Raw genomic sequence first — 23,819 nt, 5'->3', positions numbered from 1 at the left:
GGGGGAATAAGGGAAGAGACCACCCCTCATATTGCCTTATGCCCAATTTCTGCCTCCAAAGAAAGAAAAAATAAAAACTAAAAGGCAGAAATGAAATCCACAGGCAGACAACCCGGTGCCGCACTGTGGGCCTGGTAGTTAAAGATCGACCCCTGATCTAATCGGTGATGTTATCTATAGATTCCAGACATTGTACAGAAATGCACTGTGAAAATCCCTATCTGGTTTTGTTCTGATCTAATTACCGGTGCATGCAGCCCCCAGTCAGGTACCCCCTGCTTGCTTAATCAATCACGACCTTCTCACGCGCACCCCCTTAGAGTTGTGCGCCCTTAAAAGGGACAGGAATTGCTCACTCGGGGAGCTCGGCTCTTGAGTCAGGAGTCTTGCCGATGCCCCCGGCCGAATAAACCCCTTCCTTCTTTAACTCGGTGTCTGAGGAGTTTTGTCTGAGGCTCGTCGTGCTACAGGATTACAGGTGTGAGCTACTGCACCCAGACCCCAAGCTAGGGTTTTAAAGCAGGAAATGAGAGAAAGATACTGAGAGAGGAAAACCAGGTGGTAAGAAAACTCTAAAGGTGGCAGGGCGCGGTGGCTCACTCCATTGATCCCAGCAGGAGTTTGAGACCAGCCTGGCCAACATGGTGAAACCCTGTCTCTAGTAAAAATACAAAAATTAGCCAGGCATGGTGGTGCATACCTGTAATCCCAGCTATTTGGGAGGCTGAGGCAGGAGAATCACTTGAACACGGAAAGTGGAGGTTGTAGAGATTGTACCACTGCACTCCAGCCTGGGCAACAGAGTGAGACTCTGTCTCCTGCTGCTGCTGCTGCAAAAAAAAGACAAAACAGTTCCTGCCACAGTTAAAGCTGTTAAAGACAGGCACTCTTCCATGCAATTCTTTGTGATTTTTCTTTTTTATTTCTGGAGTCGGAGTCTTGTCCTATAACCCAGACTGGGGTGCAGTGGCACGGTCATAGCTCACTGCAGCCTCAGACTCAAGCTCAAGCGATCCTTTACCTTGCCTCCCAAAGTGCTGGGATTACAAGCATGAGCCACCACACCTGGCCTGTGTGACGCAATTCTGATGTCAACTCCCTGATGTTACGTCAAATGCCACAGGTCAAATGCCACCAGCCCCCACTAGGCTGCCCTCGCTTCAGACGCAGCTGCAAGCTTGAGTGTCCTCAGACCACATGTACTTCTCACCAACCGGCTGCAAATTTGGAGATTCCCACCGTGCCCTCAGGTTTGATAATTATAACAACTCGCAGAACTCAGAAAAGCATGACACTTTCTTTTTCTTTTTCTTTCTCTTTTTTTTTTTTTTTGAGGTGGAGTCTCGCTCTGTCGCCCAGGATGGAGTGCAGTGGCGTGATCTCGGCTCAGTGCAACCTCCGCCTCCCGGATTCAAGCGATTCTCTTGCCTCAGCCTCCCGAGTAGCTGGGATTACAAGTGATCACCCCCAGCTAATTTCTGTATTTTGAGTAGACACAGGGGGTTTCACCATATTGGCCAGGTTGGCATCGAACCCTTGACCTCAGGTGATCTGCCCACCTCGGTCTCCCAAGTGCTGGGATTACCAGCGTGAGCCACTGTTCTCGACCAAGCATGATACTTTCACTACAGTTTTACATAAGAAAAACACTGACAAAAGTTAAGACCGGACAAAAGCAGAGACGCATAGTGGAAACTCTGAGAGCGTCCCACAGATGACACTTCTGTGTCCTCAGGACGCACAATCCTCTCAGCACATTGATGTGTATCACCGACCAGGGAAGTTCACCTGGGCCTCCACATCTGGGGCTTTGATTACATTGGCCTGGTTGACTCGATCATTGGCCAGGCAGTGGAGTCATCCTCCAGCCCCCCATTTCCTTTCTGGACGTCGGCCTGATACCATGTGGCTCAAAGTCACAACCTTCAAATCACATGGTTGGTCTTTCTAGTGTGGTTGACCAGAGTCAATCACAAGTCAGCTGGTTGGCATAAACTCAGGTGTGACCCTGGGGGGTCACCATGAGTAACAGACACGCCTATCACCCAGGAAATTCCAAGGATTTAGGGGCTGTCTCCAAGAATCAGAGACAAAGGCCAGAAACAACTGGGAAAAGAAGGGCAGGGAGGTGTCAGAACAGCAAAGAAACATAAAAATTCCTTTTTATATGTCCATATAGATAATGTATATAAAACAGAAATTTAATGTATTAATGTATTAAATATATAGATTGCTTTATAAATATAAATATATGACATATTTATATACAACTTATATTTATATATATAAATATTGTAAATATAGGGAGAAATATATAAATATCCCTCTTTATTTATTTATTTTTGAGTTTGAGTCTCGCTCCGATGCCCAGGCTGTAGTGCCGTGGCTTGATCTTGGCTAACTGCCACCTCTACGTCCCAGATTCAAGTGATTCTCCTGCCTCAGCCTCCCGAGTAGGTGGAAATACAGGCACCCACCACCACGACTGGCGAATCGTTGTATATTTAGTAGAGATGGGGTTTTACTATTATGGCCAGGCTGGTCTTGAACTGCTGACCTCATGTGATCCACCTGCCTCGGCCTCCCAAAGTGCTGGGATTACAAGTGTGAGCCACTGCGCCTGGTCAAATTTCTCTCTATATTTATACTTATAAAGGAAACATATGTGTTTGTGGTGGTGGTGGGGAGGGAGGTCTTGGGCTACCATAACAAAATACCCTAACTAGGCGGCTTAAATAGCAGAAATTCCTTTTCTCACAGTTCTGGAGGCTGGAAGTCCAAGACCCAGGCGCCATTAGGATTGGTATCTGTTGAGGCCTCTCTTCCTGGATTGCAGGTGGCTGAGCAAACAGCAACATCTGTCTCTGGGTCTGGGAGGCTGAGAGACATCCTGAGTCTGGTGAAAAGCAGTGCAATCCATCTCGAGTGTGGACCCAATGTCAGAACAGCGAGGGAACCTTTAGAACACTCCCAGAATATGTTGTTGAGAGAAATGAAAGAAATTAGCAAACCCCCTTTTAATGGGAGTAAGCTAAGGGGGAGGTTCAACTGATGAGAACATGTCAGCATTTCTAGAATGACTGAGAAAGTGCCTCCAGGACTCGATGTCCTGGGACCCCCAGGCAAAAGGTGTCAGGTGGTCCTCAGCACCGACTTCATATCTCAGAGTGCCCCAGATAGCTCCAGAAAGCTCCAAAAATGGCCATAGGCTCTGACATTAACCCCTCCCAGCTAGTAGAGGCAGACATCCAGGTTTCCCTTTTTTTTTTTTTTTTTTTTTTTGATACAGAGTTTGCTGTCACCCAGGCTGGAGTGCAGTGGCTCAATCTCAGCTCACTGCAACCACTGCCTTCCAGATTCAAGCAATTCTTCTGCCTCAGCTTCCCTAGAAGCTGGAATTACAGGTGTCCACCACCATACCCGGCTAATTTTTGTATTTTTAGTAGAGATGGGGTTTCGCCATGTTGGCCAGGCTGGTCTTGAATTCCCGACCTCAGGTGATCCCCCCACCTCGGCCTCCCAAAGTGCTGGGATTACAGACATGATCCACCACACCCAGCCGACTTCTAGAGTTTCAATAACAGAGATGTGGTTCAAGAAGAAAGGGAGACATCGTTTGTGGAAGGCAGGAGCTTCACGAAAAGAGGCCAGTGAAGGGCAGGACGTGTAGTTGTCAACCTACGGGAAACCAGCCAGGAGCCTCCCCGCAGGGACTTCACCACAGACGGCCGGGAAAATCTGCATTAACCTGAGCCCTGGGCCTAAGAGAGTACAAGGCCTTGACTGTTTCTGCAGACTCACAAGACGCAATCTCTGTGGTCCATGCCCATGATGCAATCTGGAAAACAGGGGGCCTTCTAAATGCCAACAACAAGGAAATCAAATGTGCAACAAACAGAAATACTGGCATTGATGTGGGCCACGGAAAGGCCTAAACAGATGACTGCAGTCCATTGCCAAGGTCATCAAAGGGGTGACTCTGAAATAATAAATTTCAGACGCCATGGCCCAAATAGCTGCACGAGGTGGGGAAGTCCTCCACGTGCCTCTGCTTCCTTTAGTACCTCTTTACGAAATAAGCCGAGGTACTTCCCTGAGGAATTTCTTTTTTCTTTCTCTCTTTCGAGATGGAGTCTTGCTCTGTCGCCCAGGCTAGAGTACAGTGGCACGATCTCAGCTCACTGCAACCTCTCCCTCCTGAGTTTTAGCAATTCTCCTGCATCAGACTTCTGAGTAGCTGAGATTACAGGTGCATGCCAGCATGCCCAGCTAATATTTGTATTTTTAGTAGAGACAGGGTTTCACCATCTAGGCCAGGCTGGTCTTGAACTCCTGACCTCGTGATCCACCCGCCTTGGCCTACCAAAGTGCTGGGATTACAGGCGTGAGCCACCGCGCCCGGACTTCTTTTTTTGTTTTTTGAGATGAAGTTTTGCTTTTGTTGCCCAAGCTGGAGTGCAATGGCACAATCTCAGCTCACTGCCACCTCCTCCTCCCAGGTTCAAGCGATTATCCTGCCTCAACCTCCTGATAGCTGGGATTACAGGCACCCAGCACCAAACCCAGCTAACTTTTTGTATTTTTAGTAGAGATGGGATGTCACCATGTTGGTCAGGATGGTCTTGAACCCCTGACCTCTAATGATCCACCCGAATTGGCCTCCCAAAATGCTGGGATTACAGGCCTGAGCCACTGTGCCCAGCCCCTCCCATACCTCTTTTGGCCAAGGCAGTACCATTCAGAAGAACCTTGCCAGGGAAGACTGGCAAACGGACATCAACGTGATGCCTATGGCTCCTGGAGGATTTAGATACCTCCTGGTGCTCACTGATATCTTTACCAGTTACATGGGGGCTTTTCCATGCCAGACTGAAAATGCAGGAGATCACTGATCAACCTTCAACTATTCACTAGCAGAACACTGAGGGGACTGTTCAGTCACCAATACCTCCTATTGCACTTGGATAAACACCTCCCAGGAAATAGAGATGAATAGAAAGGAAATAGTCAAACAAGCAGAATGGCTGCATTCCTTCATCCAGAAGGGTCCATTAGTCTGTTTTCATACTGCTATAAAGAACTACCTGAAACTGGGTAATTTATGAAGAAAGAGGTTGAATTGACTCACAGTTCTGCAGGCTGTACAGGAAGCATGGCTGGGGAGGCCTCAGGAAACAGACAGTCATGCAGAAGGCAAAGGGGAAGCAGGCACGTCTGGCCATGGTGGAGCAGGAGAGACAGAGACAGTGAAGCGGGAGGTGCTGCACACTTTTCAACAAGCAGATCCCACGAGGGCTCACTCACTGTCACGAGAACAGCAAGGGGGACGTCGGCCCCCATGAGCCAATCACCTCCCACCAGCTCCCTCCCTCAACACTGGGAATTACAATTTGACATGAGATTTGGGTGGGGATACAGAGCTGAACCATATCAAGGGTAGTTCAACTACTGAGAGAGATAGATAGATAGATTGATTGATTGAGATGGAGTCCTGCTCTGTTACCTAGGCTGGAGTGCAGTGGCACAATCTCGGCTCACTGCAACCTCCGCCTCCCAGGTTCAAGCGATTCTCCTGCCTCAGCCTCCTGAGTAGCTGGGACTAGAGCACATGCCACCATGCCTGGCTAATTTTTGTATTTTTAGTAGAGATGGGGCTTCACCATGTTTTCCAGGCTGGTCTCGAACTCCTGACCTCATGATCACCCTGCCTCGGGTTTTCTTTTGCTGGAATTACAGGCGTGAGCCACTGCACCCGGCCAACCACTGAGATTTAGAAGGCAGTCAAGTCCACTATACCGCACCTCACCTGGTTTCTTCCTCTGCTGGGGCCCCTCGTGGCCACTGTTCTGTTACTTTTTGGCCCTATTTATTTAAATGGATGGTGAGCTGTTTGTCCTTCAGGCTCCAACACTTCCACCTTCAGCCTGTATTACAACAATACCAGCCTTTCAAGCTACTCCAGGTGACCCCAGAACTCATTTGAACTCAGAAGCCCAAGAGTTTCATTCCTCTCACTTTAGGGGACTCAGTGCCCCTGGTCAGCATGAAGTCGATACAGAAGCATGACCTCCATCCCTAATCCCTCAAGAATGAGGAGTGGAAGGTGTCTGCAGGAGGGTGGGGGCACAGTTTGTAAATCTGTAACTGCATCAGACCAAATCTAGTTCAACTTTTTTCTTTCTTTCTTTCTTTTGATGGAGTTTCGCTCTTGTCACCCAGGCTGGAGTGCAATGGCACGATCTCAGCTCACTGCAACCTCCACCTCCTAGGTTCAAGCGATTCTGCGGCCTCAGCCTCCGGAGTAGCTGGGATTACAAGGGTGCGCTACCGCGCCTGGCTGATATTTATATTTTTAGTAGAGACGGGGTTTCACCACTTTGGCCAGGCTGGTCTTGAACTCCTGACCTCAGGTGATCCACCTGCCTTGGCCTCCCAAAGTGCTGGGATTACACATCTCAGCTCAAGTCATCCTGAGCTGCTCGTACTTCCTCAAATGTAGCTGCTGTTACATTCACTCTCTGCCTCTCTTCTTATCTTTCTGGTGAATCCCTTTTTTCCTGGTTCACCTGTTCTATGAAGACTTTTTTTGACCAATATTGTATTTCTCAGGACTCTTGATTTTAAGGGACAGAAACCCAACACAAACTGGCTTCAGTTAAAAGGGGATGTATTCACTCATATAAACAAGGACTAGACAGAGCCACCACAGGAATGGCTAGATCCAGACACTCAAACAATGCTGTCAGCTCTCTCTCTCTCTCTCACACACACTCATATGTACACGTATTTTGTCTTCTTATTATGAGTTGGTCTCATCCTTTCTTGCTAGGGGAGACTGTACTCACAGGGAACTCTAGACTTACATACAGTTTTATCACCCCAGGAGAGAGTGAGGCTTCTTTCTCCCAGTCTCAGGTTATTAAAATTATGGGAAAGGCTAAGAGTAGCCTGGCTGGTGACATGTGCCCAGCACTTGGCCCATGACTGGAGGGACAGTGTTGTGATTGACCATGCCTTGGACCCTCTTTCTAGACCTAGGAAGAAAGAATGGGTATTCCTCTTGTCAGGGAGCAGCTGTCAGATAAAAGAAGGAGTCTGTTATCACATAAAGAGGGTAGACCACTGATGTCTCCTTCTTACCCCTCCCTCCACCTCCATTCATGTTCCCACTGCCCTCTGTGCATAGGCAAAGAAGGTGACAAAACAGATTTTGGAGTCAGATAGACATAGAGCCAGTTACTGGCTTTATAGTAACAATGTTACTTTGGAGATGTTTTAAACCTCTTTGTGCCTCTGCTTTTTCATCTGTACAATGTTTTAGGGATGTGTTGTAAGGGTTAAAAACCTAGGCAGAGTATCTGGCACATAGTAGGTACTATGGCAGTCATAACAATTATATTTGACCATCTCCCCTTTCTAAACCATGACTTGGCCGGGCATGACGGCTCACACCTGTAATCCCAGCACTTTGGGAGGCAGAGGTGGGAGGATCACTCGAGGCCAGGAGTTCAAGACCAGCCTGGCCAACATGGTGAAACCCTGTCTCTACTAAAAATACAAAAATTATCCAGGCATGGTGGTGCATGCCTGTAATCCCAGCTATTTGGGAGGCTGAGGTGAGAATCGCTTGAACCCAGGAGGTGGAGGTTGCGGTGAGAGGAGATTGCACCACTGCACTCCAGCCTGGGTGACAGAGTGAGACTCCATCTCAAAAAAAATAAAATAAAATAAAATAAAATAAAATAAAAATAAACCATGATCTGCTTGAGGCAGGGCCTTATTTTAGGCAAAATTTAACTTGCTTATAAGACCACGGCTCAAATATATGATGGATTGATTTCTGTCCACTGAAACAAGATGATACTGAAAGATAAGGCAAGTTTTGCAGATGAGGGAGGCATTCAGTTCTGTCTTCTTTAATCTTGGCTTTATGATACTGGCCCATTCCCATTATGTAGTCTTCTGTTTCAAGCTCTCCAAAGCATCTCCACATCTGTTACTTGACTTCACTGTGTCACCCTGGAGGGAGGCTTCATGAACAGATCTGATGAGGGATCTACAAGACACAAAGTCAACCAAGAATGGGCAGCAGGGGACGCTGTGGACAAGCACCGGGAAAGCCAAGGGAAAAACTGCGGAGGTTCTGAACCTAGACCTGCCCAGCGTCCTACTGACTGACTCAGACACCTCCGGACCTGGTTGTCTGGATATTGATCAGGTACATGCTGAAGCATGCTTGCCTCCCAGGGCATCTCATCACAAATTAGGCCCCAGCTCTGGGATCTGGCCCAACACAGGCCCTCTCCCATGTATAGGAGCTGTGGGGACAACACAGGAGGTTAATGGGAGCCTGACTAGGATCCCAGGAAATAAAGCGCTGAGGTTTGATACATTGGTGGGCACACTGTGGACAGTAGGCTGGCTGGACTGGGGCAGGTGGAGTGTTATGGGAGGTTTCGGTCACGTGCCCTCGCCGAAGCCCCCGTCTCTTAGATTCTTATGCTTCCTCCGGCTTCGGTTGTCAGGAGTAGGTGCTTGTAGTCTACAGAGTCGTTTATATTTGAAATCCTGCATGGATGCGTTTGGTTCTCACCGCATCCTTCCTCCCTTCCGGAAACTGTATGCTCCCCTCCTTTGGAGACGGTCACTTCTCCACTCCATGGGGTTCTAGCGGGGCTGCCAATCACAATGCGTTCACATCTCCACCCTGACCCCACCCCCCAGCCCACCCAGCCACTGCAGGTGGGACAGACCAAGGGCTTGTCAGAAGGCAGACCTTGAAGGAGAAGACCCTCCCAGTAGGGAGGTTAGGAATGTGCTCAAAATCCAGGCTCAGATGTCTTCAAACGCCTGGAGAGATGTCACCCACCATGCATGGCCGTCTTTGGCAACACATGTGGGACAGAGCTATAGACTAAAGAATGTTCTGCCCCATTCTCTTGTGGAGGACAGAGCAGGGGAGAGTAGAGCTCCTTCCAAATTCGAATTTCCCTTTCTCCTCTTCACGGCAGGGGGTCTGACCTTTGTGTTCCTCCATCAAGTGGAATTTGTGCTGCAGGGTAGACAGCGAAAGCTGCTGAGACATAACCTTTTTTCCCCCCTTCTTTCTTTCTTTTTGTGAAAGGCAAAACTCCTCAAAGTCCCAAACTGTTAAGAGAGTTAGGTGCCCCAGGAGGAGAGGGGAGAGACGTGATGCCTTCAGGGCAGCAGCAGAAGCAATGGAAGGATGGATGAGGAACCCTGCAAAGGGGAGAGAGCTCTGGGGTCTGTGAAGAGCAGGGAGCTGAGACCCAGCTCACTATGTTACGGGTTGTGTGTTGCTGGATCCAGCAGGTAACAGCTTGCTGGACTGAGCGTTAAAGTCTCAAGAGTTTTACAAACTGGTTGACTTTACTTTTTAAATTGGCTTTATTGAGGTACAATTTACATACTTGGAAGCAGCTATGGCGGAAGTGTTTTTACACCATGGAGAATGGCACATGCTACAACTCAGGACTTTCTTGCTGCTCCAAAGCCAGCTGCTAAACATTTACCAGCACACCACCGAACGTAAGAGTGGCTTCTTCCAGTCTTATCATCCACATATGGCTTCTTCCTGGGGGACAATGAGTGACAGGAGTGGGAGAGAGAGGGCCAGAAAGTATGTTACACCAACAGCACACCCCTGAAAATGGACTGGAGGTTCTTCATGGAAACAAAGAATGGAGATAGAGGGGCTCCCTCTACCTTCCTTCCTTCCTTCCTTTTTCTTTTTTTACTCCATAATAATGACTATACTGAAGATTTCAGGAAAGAATAGGAGGCATCAGAGTGGTGGTTGAGAGTAAGGCTTTGGAGTCAGATGGCATTCGGGTTCCCACGGCAGCTCAGCCACTCTCGAGCTGTGTGGTGTTGTATAAAGTGGAGCAAGGTCAGAGTGAGAAATATCGTGATGTGTATTTAGGGTAGAAGCCAGTCCACTCTGGTCATGTGAGCTCTGTCGAGGATCTTCATTGGCCACAGAGTCCTCTTTTCATCTTCTCTGAGCCACTGCAATGAATGAATGGTGGTAGGCGTCCACAAACCTGCTGCACAAAATATGGATAGGATTTAGGTGATATCTTGACAATTCAAGCAGAACCAGGTTTCAACAGTCCAAGAGGCAGTTGTCTCCTTCTTCTAGGCACATCTGAAAACGAAATGCCAAATGGGAGGTCCTGTCGCGAATGTTGGTCCTTCGGTTCTTTATGACGGAGTGGGTAGATCCCATGGACTGTCTGAATGTCAGTTTCCTCTTCCATAGGGTAGAAATGACAGGATAGCCTCATTATCTTTTGTGAATCCATATTAAAAGGCCCAGAACCGTTGCAAATTTGTTACTGAAACTTTCTGGAGTCCCCCAGTTGGATCCAATTAGGCTCATTACTGAGGTGGTTGCCTCCCCTCAGCTGAAAGAAAAATGCCACCGTTAACCTGTAATCATTCACAACAAGCCCAAAGGAAAAGTCCTTGGCCTAGGTCTTTACAGGGCTATTAAAGCTATTTTCCTATTCAGCTGCTTAGACTCGGGGTGAATAACCCAGTAATTTTCTACTGCTTCTCCCCACGGAATGTAAAGGACCAAGAGTGAACTTGTTTTCCTCTGGGTAGATACCTAGTAGTGCGATTGCTGGATCAAACGGTAGATCTATTTTTAGTTCTTTAAGGAATCTACATACCGTTTTCCACAGCGGTTGTACTAGTTTACATTCCCACTAACAGTGTGAAAGTGTTCCCTTTTCAACACGTCCACACCAACAACTATTATTTTTTAATTTCTGATTATGGCCATTCTTGCAGGAGTAAGGTGGTATCGCATTGTGGTTTTGATTTGCATTTCCCTGATCATTAGTGATGTTAAGCATTTTTCCATATGCTTGTTGGCCATTTGTATATCGTCTTTTGAGAACTGTCTATTCATGTACTTAGCCCACTTTTTGATAGAATTGCTTGTTTTGTTCATGCTAATTTGTTTGAGTTCTTTATAGATTCTGGATATTAATCCTTTGTTGGACGTATAGATTGTGAAGATTTTTCTCCCACTCTGTGGGTTGTCTGTTAACTCTGCTGATTATTTCTTTTGCTGTGCAGAAGCTTTTTAGTTTAATTAACTCTCATCTATTTATCTTTTTGTTGCATTTGCTTTTGAGTTCTTGGTCATGAAATCTTGCCTAGGCCAAAGTTTAGAAGGGTTTCTCCGATGTTATCTTCTAGAATTTTTATGCTTTCAGGTCTTAGATTTAAGTGTCTGATCCATCTTGAGTTGATTTTTGTATAAGGTGAGAGATGAGGATCCAGTTTCATTCTTCTACGTGTGGCTTGCCAATTATCCCAGCAGCATTTGTTGAATAGGGTGTCCTTTCCCCACTTTAAGTTTTTGTTTACCTTGTCGATGATCTGTTGGCTGTAGTATTTGGCTTTATTTCTGCGCTCTTTATTCTGTTCCACTGGTCTATTTTTATACCAGTGGTACACTTTGGAAAAAATTTTTATCATAATTACCAAACTTGAAGTACATATAACTTACAATTCAACAACCCCATTCATAGGAATATACCCAACAGAAATAGGTACACATGTTCTCTAAGAGACATATACATGAATGTTCATAGCAGCTCGATTTTTAATTATCTCAAACTAGAAACTGGCTTAAAGTCTGTCAATTTAAGAATGAATAAACAAAGTGGTATGCTCAAAAAAAATATTGAGCAAAGAGTAACAACAGCGACACATAACACTCTTTTTTTTTTTTTTTTTTTTTTTCTGAGATGGAGTCTTGCTTATCACCCAGGCTGGAATGCAGTGGTGCTATCTCAGCTCACTGCAACCTCCATCCGGGGTTCAAGTGATTCTCCTGCCTTAACCTCCTGAGTAGCTGGGATTGTAGGCATGTGTGGCCATTCCTGGCTGATTTTTGTATTTTTAGTAGAGACAGGGTTTCACCATGTTGACCAGGCTGGTTTCGAACTCCTGGCCTCAGATGATCTGCCTGCCTAGGTGGATGGGATGCAGATGCAGTCCAGGCACAAAGAGGCTGAACTCAAGTACACAGGCACCCTCGATTGCTGGAGGACCATCTTCAGAGAGGAAAGGGGCAAAGCTTTCTTCAAGGGCGTGTGGTCCTCAGAAACAGGGACCTGCTGGTCCTGTAGGATGAGCTGAAGAAAATCACCTAAATGCATCTGTCTCCCCAGTAAAAGAATCAAGAGACTCATGAAGAATACTTCTCTTTCTCTCTCTCTCTCTCTCCCCCCTTCTCCCTCTCTCTCTCTTTTTCTATTCCCAGGCTCAAGTGATCCTCCCACCTCAGCCTCCCGAGTAGCCAGGATTACAGGCGAGTGCCACCAGCCTGGCTAATTTTTGTATTTTTTGTAGAGACGGGGTTTCGCCATGGACAGGCTTAAAATACTTAACTGTTACAGATCACTGACCGAAAAATTCTAATCGTCTTTATCCTGGCCAGTTCGTGTCTGTAGAGGGTTGCAGAAGGCTCTAGAAAAGGAGCTCATTGTGATCACGTGTGACCATTGGCACTTGATGCCACGTATTGATCACTGAGATGAAGGGGGGAATCATGACATCATTGTGGGCCCAAGCGGGAGTCAGCTCCACTACTCAGACCTAGAGTCCAGATACTTGTAGGACCTGAGTTGTGTTTAAGTATTTATTAAAAATAAAAGAATCATGTCTCCTGTTTGTGCTTAAGTGCTAGCAACTCTTTTGCACAGTGGAATATTTGCGATTATGTTCTATGTTGGGCACTCTGCTGCAAAATACTGAAAACAGGACATGGGGGGAGAAAACCATGTTGCTGAGTGGAACAAGCCAGTCCATAAGAATAAATATTGTGTAACTTCATTTACATAAAATTCAAATGCAGCGATAGAGAGTAGGACGATGGTTACCAGAGGCTGGGAAGGGTAGTGGAGGTGGTTGCGGGTGGTGGGCATGGTTAATGGGTACAAAAAAATAGAATGAATAAGACCTAGTATTTGATAGCATGACAGAGTGATTATAGTCAATAATAATTTAATTATACATTTAAAAATAACTAAAAGAGTATAACTGGGTTGTTTGTAACACAAAGGATAAATGCTTGAGGGGATGGATACCCCATTTTATATGATGTGATTGTTAAATGTAGCATGCCTGTATCAAGACATCTCATGTACCCTATAAATATATATACACCTACTATGTACCTACAAAAACTAAAATTAAAAAATTTTAAATTTAAATACAGGCAAAGAACAACTATTGTGTTTGGGGTTCCATGGTTATGAGATAAAACTATAAAGAAAAGCAAGGAAATAATTATCACTGAAGTTAAGGTAATAATTACTTTGGAAAGAAAATAGGCAGTGATTGGGAGGAATCACCAGTGAGATTCCTGGAATATTGGCAATTTTGTATTTCTTGACCTGGGTGTTGTTTTGTGATATCTCATCAAGCTGTTTTGTACACATTACTGCCTGCACATTAGACTGACCCAGGAAGAAGTAGAAAGATTGGATAAACCAATAACTAGAGAGGAAACTGAAATGCTAGGCGAGACCTACTTTCCAAAAGGGACCAGATCCTACGACTCTATGGCTAGGGTCTATCAGGCTTTTAAGGAAGAAATATTTCCTCCCTTATACACATGTTACTGTGCTAACACCACCCTATACCAGAGCTAATGAGGAGAGCACAAGAAATAAAATACAGGCTAAGCTCATTTATAGAAAGATACCAATGCTCTACATACAATACTAGCAAATCCAATCTAGCAATTTATCAAATGCATAATAATCACGACCAAGTCAAGTGTATTTCAGGAATGAAAGGGTTTTCCAACACCAGAATATCTATAATGTAATCCACCAGAGACGTGAAATAAAGGAGGAAGATGATACGAACACTAACTTGGTGGATGCCATAGAAGCATTTCTATGTGGTCTGTCCATACAACGAGAAATTATTCGGCCATAACAAGGAATGATGTACTGATACATAATACAGCACGGAGGAACCTTGAAAACACACTATTGAAAGAAGCTAGACACAAAAGGTCACATATAGTATGATTCCATTTCTATGAAATGTCCAGAATAGTCAGATGTATGGAGACATAATTATTCTATACCAGCAATAACAAAAAAACTCCTCAACCCAGTGAGGTTCCAGAAATGCAGGCATGGTCCATTATTAGGAATTGTACCAGCTGGGCGCGGTGGTTCATGCCTATAATCCCAGCATTTTGGGAGGCTGAGGTGGGTGGATCACCTGAGGTCAGGAGTTCGAGACCAGCCTGGCCAACCTGGTGAAACCTCGTCTCTACTAAAAATACAAAAATTAGCCAGGCATGGTGGTGGGCACCTATGATCCCAGCTACTTGGGAGGCTGAGGCAGGAGAATCACTTGAACCCGGGAAGCGGAGGTTGCAGTGAGCCAAGATCGAACCACTGCACCCCAGCCTGGGTGACAGAGTGAGACTCCTCAAAAAAAAAAAAAAAAATGGAATTGTACCAATGTGCTACTATATTAACAGATTGAAGGAAAAAGTATAGTCATCACAGTAGATACTGAAATGCCATTTAGCAAAATTGAGCATTCATTCCTGATTTAACAAACAAACCAAAATCAAAACAAAAACCAGAGTCTTAGTATCTTAGAAATAGCTAGATTATTTTTGCCATTATAAAAGTTCAGCATCATACTTTAATCTCCATTAAAGTAAGAAAGAAGATATTATGCTACACAGATGTATATATTTTTTAATAAAAAATTTTAATTAAAAAATTAACATGTACCATATGGCACTTTGAGGAAGTATGTGTTTAGTTTAGTTTTGTTTTGTTTTTTGAGACAAAGTGTTGCTGTGTTACCCAGGCTGGAGTCCAATGGCACGATCTCGGCTCACTGCAACCTCCACCTCCTGGTTCAAGCGATTGTCCTGCCTCAGCTTCCCAAGTAGCTGGGACTACAGGTGCCTGGCACCAGGCCTGGCTAATTTTTATATTTTTAATAGACACAGGGTCTCATCATGTTGGCCAGGCTGGTCTCGAACTCCCGACCTCAAGTGATCCACCCGCCTTGGCCTCCCAAAGTGCTGGGATTACAGGCATGAACCACCGCTCCTGGCCAGAAGTATGTGCTTAAAAGACATGTAAGAATATATTATAAAATCAAAAATGTTAATACGTTAACAACTACAAAATCTTTAGATCATAAGGAGACTCCAATTCCAAATCGTAGAACAAAGATTCTGGTTACAACCAGGATGGTTACCGTGGTTTACACTTTGGGGTGAACTGGAACACTCTGAGCCATCCCAAAGTGATGGTGTGCCAACAAATGAACGATTTTATTATATAAGTAACACATATTCACTGTAGAAAAAGTAGAGACTAGCAAGAAGCAAAACAATAAAAAGGAAGCCCTGTAATCCCACGACCCATTAGATAACCATCAGTAACTTTTTTCTTTCTTTTTTTGAGACAGTGTCTCACTCTGTCACCCAGGCTGGAGTGCAGAGGCACGATCTTGGCTTATTGAAGCCCTGACCTCTCAGGCTAAAGTGATCCTCCCACCTCAACCTCTCAAGTAGCTGGGACCACAGTCACACACCACCACGCTGGGCTAATTTTTAAATTTTTTTGTAGAAATAGTGGGCAGTCTCTCTCTGTCACCCAGGCTGGTCTCAAATTCCTGGCCTCCAGTGATCCTCCTCCCTCAGCCTCCAAAAGTTCTGGAATTACAGGCCCATCAGTAACCTTTTAAAGTAAGATATTATACTTTAATAATGTTTTGGAAATCCTAACCAGTACAATTAAGAAAATAATTTAAGAGTTAAAATGACCTCTTATGGTAAGGAGGATTTATTAATTTAAATGGTATCAAATAATAACTAGAAACCTGATGAAAATAGGCCAAAAAGAAATGTTAGGAGTCTGGGGGAGATTGCAAAAACAGCTCCAATCTTTTGCAGCTCTTCTCAGAAATGAAGTATATTTCTTCACACTAGGAGCTCAACCATGTGACTTTCTTTAGAACAATGGGACATTAGCAAACATGATGCAAGCAGAAGCCTGAAAAGTGTTTGTGTGTTGGGACTTGCCCTTTTTTACCATTTTAAGAGACTGAGGCCACTGCTCTGTGAATGGGCCTAGGTAGGCCCCGGCACGATGAGAAACACACAGTCTCTTCATCCCTGTTGCTCCAGCTGACATAGGACCAACTACCACACATCTGAGGGAAGCCACTCTCATCTATCAAGGCCAATTAAAGTGCCAGGTTTCTGCAGAAATAAACCGAGTTGGCCCACAGTGTTGAGAAATAACGTTTCTTATTTTAAGACACTAAGTATTGGGTGGTTTGTTTTGCCAGAAAAGCTAACAGAAATTATAAGACAATTTTAGTAGTTACTTTTTGTATAATTACTGTACAAAATGGCTAGTTAGAAAATACAGTGAAAGAAAAGATCCCATTTAAATAGCAATACTATCATCAATTTATCTGAAAATAAACTTAACTAGAAATAGGCAGGACCATATAAAGAAAATATAAAATCTCTATTAAGGGGTATTAATTCTTGCTAAATTTAACCTATCAACTCAGTGTGATCCCAATAAAAATATTTAAAAATTTCTTTTCAACATTTTACAAGATAATATTGGGTTCATCTGTAGAAATAAACAAGAAAGAATAGCCAGGAAGAAAATCTCAACAGAAAGATATTAGGCGAGAGGAGGCAGTTAGATTAAATATTTAAATACATTTTGAAGTTACAAGAATTAAAACATTTAAGCTGGGTAGGGTGGCACGCACCTGTAGTCCCAGCTACTTGGGAGGCTGAGGCAGGAGGATGGGTTGAATCCAGCCTGAGCAAAATAGTAAGACTCCATCACTAAAATAAGTAAATAAGTGAAAAAAAACCGAGTTTGATTCTAGCAAAGATTTAGATAGATAATGGAATAAAATAGGAAATCCAGAAATAAACTAAAATGAGAATTTAGTAGATGATAATGGTGACATTTCTGATCCATCAGAGGAAAGATGAATTATTCAGAAAACAGTGTTGAGACTATGGCAGGACTATCTGGGAGAAAAAAAGAGTCAAGCTGTATAACTCTACTTCTTCAATCAAAGTAAATTCCATGAAGAGTATGATGTAAAATGTTAAAATGAAACTCTAAAAGTACTAGCAATAAAGAAGTCAGACACAAAAGGCCACATACTTTGATTCTATTTCTATGAAATGTCTTGGGAATCCATAGAGACAAAGATTAGTGGTTGCCAGGGACTTGGGGGATAAGAAAATGGGAAGTGATCACTTAATGGGTGGAAGATTTCTTTTGGGGGTGATGAAAAAAATATAAAATTAGATAATGGCAAAGATTGCACAACTGTGAATATACTGAACTCACTGAATTGCATACTTTAAAAGGGTACATTTTGTATGTGAATAATGTTTTAATAACACTCTTACTAAAAAAAAAAAAAAAAAGAAAAAGCCAGAGGCAAAGGAGTCCATAGGAGGCTCTGACCCACATAGTGAGGTCGGGAAGGTTGTCTACAGAAGGAAGAGGAGGACAGGGTCTGAAAAGGTGTTTCATGGCAGTAGATGTTTTGCAGGTGAGAAAGGGGGCAGGAAAATTAACTCTCTTGGCTCTGAGTACCCTGTGACTCTGTCTCTTTCCAGGACTTAAGAACTTTGCATGCACTGGACAATAATGTTGAATTTAATGAGTGGTTTTTGAGTAAAATAAATGCTAGAAGAAAACAAGAGTGAATTTATTTATAATATTGTTATGAAGACTTTGTAAGCATGGCATAAAACTCAGAAACCTATAGAAAATAATTGGTTTGCTTAGAAATGAACAGTTTTATATTTAAAAACCATATACATATGATTATAGTTTTATAGTTACATTTTTAAAAAATTTTGTCTTTAGAGATACACACTGAAAATACTTGCAGATGAAATGATGTCTGGGATCTGCTTCAAAATAATTTTTTATTAAGAGACAGGGTCTTACTCTGTCACTCAGACTGGAGTACAGTGGTACAATCATAGCTCACTTAACCTCTTAACTCTTGGGCTCAAGTGATCCTCCCTCCTCAGCTTCCCGAGTAGCCGAGACTACAGGTACACACCACCACACTCAGCTAATTTTTTTAGAGATGGGGTCTCACTATATTGCCCAGGCTGGTCTCCAGCTCCCGGCTTCAAGTGACCCACCTACCTCCACCTCCCAAGTGCTGGGGTTACAAGTGTGAGCCACCGTGCCTGGCCCTTAAAATAATCTGAGGTGTGGTGGAGATTAAATCTGGTAATGGGTATACAGAGTACTCTTTCTCTACTTTTTAAATATATTTGATGTATATATTTTTATATTTTGGATTTTTCCATAATAAAAAGTAAAAAATAGGCCAGGCGTGGGGGCTCACACCTGTAATCCCAGCAGTTTGGGAGGCCAAGGCAGGCGGATCATTTGAGATCAGGAGTTCAATACCAGCCTGGCCAACATGGCAAAACCTTGTCTCTACTAAAAACACAAAAAAAAATGAGCCGCAGTTGGTGGCACACGCCTGTAATCCCAGCTACTCAGGAGGCCGAGGAAGGAGAATTGCTTGAACCCAGGAGGTGGAGGTTGTAGTGAGCTGAGATGGCGCCACTGCACTCCAGCCTGGGTGATGGAGTGAGACCCTGTCTCAAAAAAATATATAAAGAAAATAAAAAGTAAACAGCAAGAAGAAAGATCTATGTACAAAGTAAAAAGATAAATAAACTGGGAACAGATATTTGCAACATAAGATATTAAAAGGGCGAATTTCTTAATTTATTAAGAACGCATACAAATTACTAAGAAAAAGACAGCCCAAAAGAAAACAGTGGGTAAAGATAACAGGTGGAACAATAAAAAAAAAAAAAAAGTCGCCAATAAATCTGTGAAACGGTGACCAGCCTTACTCATACATGCAAAGGAGAACAATAACCAGATTCCTCTTCCATGGAGTAAACTGGCAACATGAAGAGGCTGGACAGTAGGCAGGATTGGTGAGGGTGGGGGAAGGGCGGTTGGACCTACTTGCTGTGGTGGGAGTGAAGGTTATCACCTTTTAGAAGGATATTTTCAGCATATCTGTCTGCAAATTTAAAATACATACCTCCATACAGTGAATATATTATTCAGCCTTAAAAGGAAGGAATTTCTGATACATGCTGTAACATGCATGAACCTTGAGGACATTATGCTAAGTGAAATCAGCCAGTCACAAAAAGTTACAAATGATTCTGCTTCTACAAAGTAGCCATAGTAGTCAAAATCATACAGATAGAAAATACAATGGTGTTTGCTAGCGGGAGGGACACGGAGGGCAGTGGGGAGAATGGGGAGTTCATGTTGAATGGGTATAGAGTTTCAGTCCGAGATGAGGAAAAGAGTTCTGGACATGGCTGGTGGTGAGGGTTGCACAACAATACGAATGTACTTAAAACCACTCACCTGCACACTGAACAAATGGTTCGGATAGTAATTTTTAGGTGTGTTTTGCCACAATGAAAAAAAAAATTAAGCCAGGCACAGTGGCTCACTCCTGTAATCCCAGCACTTTTCGGAGGCTGAGGCGGGCAGATAACTTGAGGTCAGGAGTTCGAGAGCAGCCTGGCCAACATGGTGAAACCCTGTCTCTACTAAAAATACAAAAAAATTAGCCGGGTGTGGTGGCGGGCACCTGTATTCCCAGCTACTCGGGAGGCTGAGGCAGGAGAATTGCTTGAACCTGGGAGGCAGAAGTTGCAGTGAGCCGAGATCACACCACTGCACTCCAGCCTGGGTGACAGAGCAGGACTCTGTCTCAAAAAAAAGAAAGAAAGAAAGAGAAAGAGAGAGAGAGAAAGAGAAAGCAAAGAAAGAAACAAAGACAGGCAGACAGACAGACATACCCCTTGACCAAGTGATTCCACTGCCAAACATTTAGCTTAGGTTACACAAGAAAAAATATGCCAAGCATGTTCATTTCTATAGCTCTAACAGCAAAATCTTCAAACAACTTGAATGGCCAACAATGGTGAATTCACTAAATAATGATGTAATACCATATAGCACACTACTCCGTAGAGATTTTGAAAAGGTAGTTTGAGCTCTGAGATATATGACTATGTAACCAAGGCAATGGCATATCACAGAATGTGTACTGTACGACCCATGTGTACACATTTCTAAAAGCGTGTGTGTTGCGTATGTATGTGATAAATTATGAGTAATTTCTATGTAATCGTAACATGCTTTTCTGCAGTCACAAATAAATTGTTAATAGTGGGAAGAGTATGGATGGTGGTAGTGATAGTAAGACTTTTAAACCTTTTTGTAGTGCTTGGACTTTTTATTTTTTTATTTTTTATTTTTTGAATGTAATTCAAAATAATTTATTTATTTGAATGTAATTATGTTTATTTATTTATTTAGAGACAGCCTTGCTCTGTCACCCAAGCTGGAGTGCAGTGGTGCCATAGCTCACTGTAGCCTCCAACGCCTGGGCTCAAGAGATCCTCCCGCCTCAGCCTCCTGGGCAGCTGGGACTATAGGCATTCTTCACCACATCCAGCATTTTTAATATTTTAAGTTTAAAAAAAAAGTGACATTTTGTACTCAGAGGCTGTAAGCTTTGTCATGGTTTACAAGACGTATTTCTATTTGGATATTTTATCTAACCACTTTAAAAAAATTTACATTTCCTCATGCCGCCTTGTCTAAAATCATGTTAAACCTTATTTTTGTCTTTCTACACATTTCTTCAGTTTTTCCTCTCTCCTTCCATTCTCTCTGGGTGCTCACTTTCCTGATTAGCTTAACTGCCTGTGGCTGTTACACACTGCGTTGGGATGTCTTTGGAATGGCTGCCTTCCTGCTGGGGTGACTTAATTCCCTGGAGGTCGCCATCTTCAGACTTTTTGTAGCACTCCTTGCATCTGGTACATGCATAGCATGTGCTGAAAATTTTTTCTTGGTCATGATGGACCCTCTTCCCTTGAAAGCCTCAAAGCTGCAGTCTTGGATTCTTTGTTCCTGGCACCTCAACCTGCACCTCTTTTTTACCCCTCAGTTTTTAGGAGTATCAAGTCCACCTCAAGTGGTAAGCCTAAATTCGATTTTTTCTTTCTTTTTTTTTTTTTTTTTGAGACAGGGTCTCACTCTGTCATCTAGGCTGGAACACAGTGGCATGATCATAGCTCACTGCAGCCTGGGCTCAAGCAATCCTCCCTCCTCAGTCTCCTGAGTAGCTGAGACTATAGGTTCACACCACCACGCCTGGCTTCTTTCTTTCTTATTTTTTGTAGAATGAGGTCTCACTATGTTGCCAGGGCTAGTCTTGAACTCCTGGGCTCAAGTGATCCTCCCACCTCGGTCTCCAAAGTGCTGGGATTACTTACAGGTGTGAGCCACTGCAACTGGCCCTGAGTTTCTTACTATGTGGGTGTCCTCTTAACTTTTCACATGTGCTTTCCACATCTTTGATCTTTTAACCGCCTTCTCCAAGTGCACAAAATAGAGAAAAGAGCCCTGGAAGGCGGGGCCAGGAGACCAAAGTTTAACCCAGCTCTGCCACCCGTATCCTGAGTGGCTCCAGGCCCAGGTCCTCCTCTATGTCGTGAACATGAGCGCTAGACCCCGCCCCACACACTCCCACTGCCAGTGCTGGTGCTTGGCAAAGACCACCACACCCTCCTCTTTACCCATGATTCACACCTTCAGTTGTCCCCCCTCACCCGAATCTTTCTTTCAATCCATCAGCCTTTTAAGATATTAGTCTATTTTCCAGGCTTTGTTGTTTAGCTCTTGTTCCACCTTTCCTGCCTTACCCTCTTATGTCCTTTTGATTCTTTCAATCAATATTCCAAAGCATAAAAACCTAGTTTCTACTTCTTTTTCCCCCTCTTCATTGAAATTACAACTCAAAACCACCACCCTCTTGAAGAGCTTTATGAATGAGTAGATGTATCACCACCTTGAGAAGCAGAGACGAAGCTTGGTAGCACAGAAAGGACATGAGCCTCAGAGTGACAAGGATCAGAATTGAATCCCCCTCATGATCCAGTCTCAGTTCCTTCATCTGCATAATGCATACAGTAACAGTTTACACCACCCCGCCCCACCTAGTCAGAGCCGACAATGCAGCTTGTCCCCAGGATCCATTCCCTTCATAGGTGACACTCCTGCCCCCAAGCCCTCTGGTCATCCTTCTCCGACGCCCTAGGCTCCCACTAGCTGCACCTCATGGCTCTCCCCACTCTGTTCCGGCTTCTCAATGAATCAAAGCTCCCTGTGGACAAACAACAGGGAGATGTGGGGGAAGAGGCCAGCCAAGGAAATGGAGGGAGTTGAAGGGCAGTTTTTTAGTTCCATTCTATACAAAGCTGTAATTCCCACCCCCAATACACAAATACCTACTCTCTCCCCCTATCCCTTTCCCTTTCTCTTTTAGCGCTTAACGCTGTCTGATATACTCAATGTTTTACTCATCCTGGTTTTTGTGTCTCCACCAGAATAGTAACAGAGCTGAGACTATCCTGGATGCCATCGCAGCGGTGACTGGAACCTTTTCTTCTCTATCTCAAGTGACTTTTCTGTCCCTTGTTTGTCCAAACCACAGACCTCCTAGAACAGCAAAAGGTTCCACTTCCCCAGCACCATCACCCACCACATCTGCATCTCCTAAGGCACCTCATCACTGAACCTCTCAGAGCTCCCAGCAAAAAGACCTTTCTTCACCAGGCTCCTATATTCACTTCCTGGCCCTAAATGTGTCTGTGGCCACTCCTGCTGGGCCCAGCAGCAGAGCTCGTGGTGAAGAGGATGCACTAAGTCAGCCCAAATCTGGATTCCGATCTCCAGCTGAGCTGTCAACCCCAGGCTGGCTCACCAGCTCCTGAAACTTTACGAGGTTGAGAAGCCCCACCTAAGCCAGTCCTCTCTGTTCCGTGGACCTTGACTGATTTTAAGAGGTAGATTTTATGTCCCTGACCTCTTCCAGTTCAGGTTCTGAACTCCGTAGATTTTGTTTGATGACACAGACTAGGTTAGAGGATTTCATGAGGCTTTAATCATAACCTAATAATACTGTTAAAAACAACACATCTGTCACTTGCAGAGACCCACAGGGACACACATTCTCTTCCTCTCACATAGACTCTGAGCTAGGAGGTACACTGGCTAAGGAATAAAAAATACTCAGTGGCTGTGCAAGGCTCAGACCAGGCTCACAAGGCTCTTGGTTGAAAAGCAGCCCCTTGACAGCAAGAGCAGAGGCCATGCCAGCTGCACTGAGATCCTAGAGGTTCTGACTGGGGCTGCCCAGAGTTGGACATCCCTGACTTCCAGCATTTGAGATCTAACCTGGGACTGGTTGGTGCAAGTAGGGGATGAAGCTAAGGTGGTAGCTGGTCTTGTTCCAGGTTGCAAGGATAGAATGATGTTCCTAGCACATAAACTGCTCTCGGTGAAGATTTGTTTCATGAATTGAATGAATGGTGTGGGGGAGGGGAGGAAGAATTCTACAGGAGAGTCCCTGTGGCCTTCTAGCCCAGGATAGGGGAGCTAAGGGGTGGGGAAGCCCCTATACCAATCATTTTAGAGGTGGCCAGGGAGGGAGGTGAAAGTTTTGGGGCACCAGCTATACCAATGGCAGGGGGAAAAGAAAAGGTAGTCTTCTTTCCTCCCAAAGTGTCTTGTACGTAATTGGGGCTCTTGACCCTGCAGGGCCCAGCCCTTCTCATCTTGTTCACTGTGAACTCCTTGAAGGCAGGCCTCTGCCCC

The sequence above is a fragment of the Pan troglodytes genome, chromosome 6 (assembly GCF_028858775.2).
Source record: "Pan troglodytes isolate AG18354 chromosome 6, NHGRI_mPanTro3-v2.0_pri, whole genome shotgun sequence".
NCBI classification, from domain to species: Eukaryota; Metazoa; Chordata; class Mammalia; order Primates; family Hominidae; genus Pan; species Pan troglodytes.
This window is presented reverse-complemented; position numbering follows the sequence as displayed.